General features: G+C 41.5%; 1 pseudogene; it reads left to right on the top strand.

Annotated features, from left to right (window-relative positions):
- Positions 1–1126: 1126 nt before the first annotated feature.
- LOC125897853 (odorant receptor 131-2-like) lies at positions 1127–2087 on the top strand (annotated as a pseudogene).
- The last annotated feature ends 343 nt before the right edge of the window (positions 2088–2430 follow it).

Raw genomic sequence — 2430 nt, forward strand, 5'->3', positions numbered from 1 at the left:
CAGCGACAGATAGGCCTTGACTTTCACCAATACACCACCGCGCTTACCCCGTCCCCTCCGACGTTTTTTGCGGGGAGGGGCGCAGGTAAGATGGAATATCTGCCAGCAAAGGAGGGAGGCTTGCAGTCGGGTCTCCCAGTTCATGCTTTGACAGCATTAGCAACGCGTCAGAGACTCGAATGTTGAGAAGAGCTTGCCGATCATAAGCAAATAGAGCCGAGACATCCCAGCAGCAGACACATAGGAACAGAGCAATAACAAACAATAAACTGAGTAGACGCGACCAACGGCCTGCCAAAGATACTGGCGCCATCTTGGATCAGATGCTGACTTGAAGGAATCTCAGTCAACTGAGGGGTCTCTGACGATTCAACCCTCTGACTTTCAGGAGGCAGCCCTCAAGGATTGATCATTAACATAGACAAACTGAGATTGATCTGAAAATAGGATTTAAACCAACTTAGTGCAGTTCTTCTAAGGCCAAATGAATGGTTTGGATGAAGACGTTGATGTTAGTTAGTGAAGGTTGATGGGAAGAAAGCAATCTAAATATATATCAGGTCTTGAGGACTAAATAAGAAAACATACCAATGAGCAGTGTGCAATTGTATTTTGACGCCTTTTCAGAAAACATCATATCTGGACACTGCTGACAGATTCAGCAGTGTAACTCTTTCCATAAAGTGATATGAAGCACAGCGCTTAATACAAGAAAAGCAACAGCTGAAATAATAGAATGTAACAAAGTTAGAGAGAGATGCTCTTCAGTCTCAGAAGGCATCACGTGGCCAGGTTTCTGACAAAGAATGGCAGAGAAATTACATATCCCTAAACTTCAACAATGCAGACGTGATAGTGTGACATGAAATGGGTGGAAGGACAGAGCTCATATATAGTCTGTGAGGGTAGGCAAACCTTACAGACGAGCTCCGCTCACTTGGTTAAGAAGCACAGATTGAACCTGCTAACTGTCTGCAGAGGGGAAATGTATTTGCTTTATTTCAGATTTTCCATGTGAACTCAACAGGCATGTCTGCTGATGTTGGATCTTTGTTGCTGTGGGCATACAAACTGGAAGGAATTAATTGTGTTTTACATTGATTAATGGTTTAATTGCTTCTCTAAAATGTTGTATGCAAATCAATCTTTGATCAATGTCACTGCTGGACAGAAGTTTCTGGGCTTATTGGAGAGAGTGATGATTTCCACTCTGACTACAGTGCCATGCTGTGTGTTTCTCTTCATTAACGGGGTCATGTTATTCACTTTGAGGAGTAAAACAATATTTCGTGAGACCTCTCGTTACATTCTTCTGTTTAACCTTCTCTTTGCAGACACTGTACAGATGGTAGTGGGTCAGATACTGTACCTACTGGCTGCTTGTAGAATAAGGCTGACATATCCTGTGGTGTTCTCATCATGCTTGCTAAATTTGCAAATCAAGTCTCTCCTGTCACACTGGTGGTGATGTCTCTGGAGAGATATGTAGCTGTGTGCTACCCACTGAGGCACTCTGCCATCATCACCATCAGAAACACAGCAGTGGCTATTATTGTGGTTTGGGCCTTCAGTTCACTAAATATCCTCACTCGAGTTCTTTGAATGTTAGATTTTCCATTTGAAGATCTGGAGAGTCTGCAGATGAAAGAGTTTGTGGTACTTTTGTGATGCTTCTTGACCCAATGTCTGATGATTATGACAAAGCCTACACTTGTTTTCTGTTTGTATCAGCTGGTACGGTGGTCACTTCTTCTTATATCGGTGTGATGATAGCAGCCAGGTCAGCCTCCACAGACAAAGCTTCAGCCCAAAAGTCTCGTAACACACTGCTGCTTCATCTGGTGCAGCTGGGCCTCAGTCTCGTGTCAACTATGCACAACTCAATGCTCATAGCTTTTTCGAGAATTGCAAAAAGGATAATATTTGTGCGCTCCCATACTGTTTTATATGTGTATATTTTCATCTTCCCCAGATGTCTGAGTTCTCTCATTTATGGCATAAGAGATCATACCATCAGACCTGTCCTCATGTACCATCTATGTTGTCGACTGAAACTCTCAGTTGTCTCAGCCAAGGTCTCATGTTAGACTTCATGAAGTGTATTGAGATTTGTATGTGCTTGTAAATGTAGTATATACTGTAGATATAGTATATAACAACCCCAAACGGAGTCTAGATGATTTCATGAGCAAGAAATACAAAATTAAATTGAAATTATTAAATCAAATCTTACAGAAGCTTCTTAAGAACCACATTCGATTTTAAGTCTGGCTTTGAATTTAGGACAGAAGCAGCCTAATGAGTGCAGACTCTGAAAATCTCACCATTTCAATCTTTACCCCTGAATATTTTTATTTAAAGTGTCAGTACTGTAAATTACAGCCTTTTACACTGATATAACACATAACTAAAAGTGCTGCATTGAGACAG

This window comes from Epinephelus fuscoguttatus, linkage group LG12 (assembly GCF_011397635.1).
Source record: "Epinephelus fuscoguttatus linkage group LG12, E.fuscoguttatus.final_Chr_v1".
In the NCBI taxonomy this organism is placed as follows: domain Eukaryota; kingdom Metazoa; phylum Chordata; class Actinopteri; order Perciformes; family Serranidae; genus Epinephelus; species Epinephelus fuscoguttatus.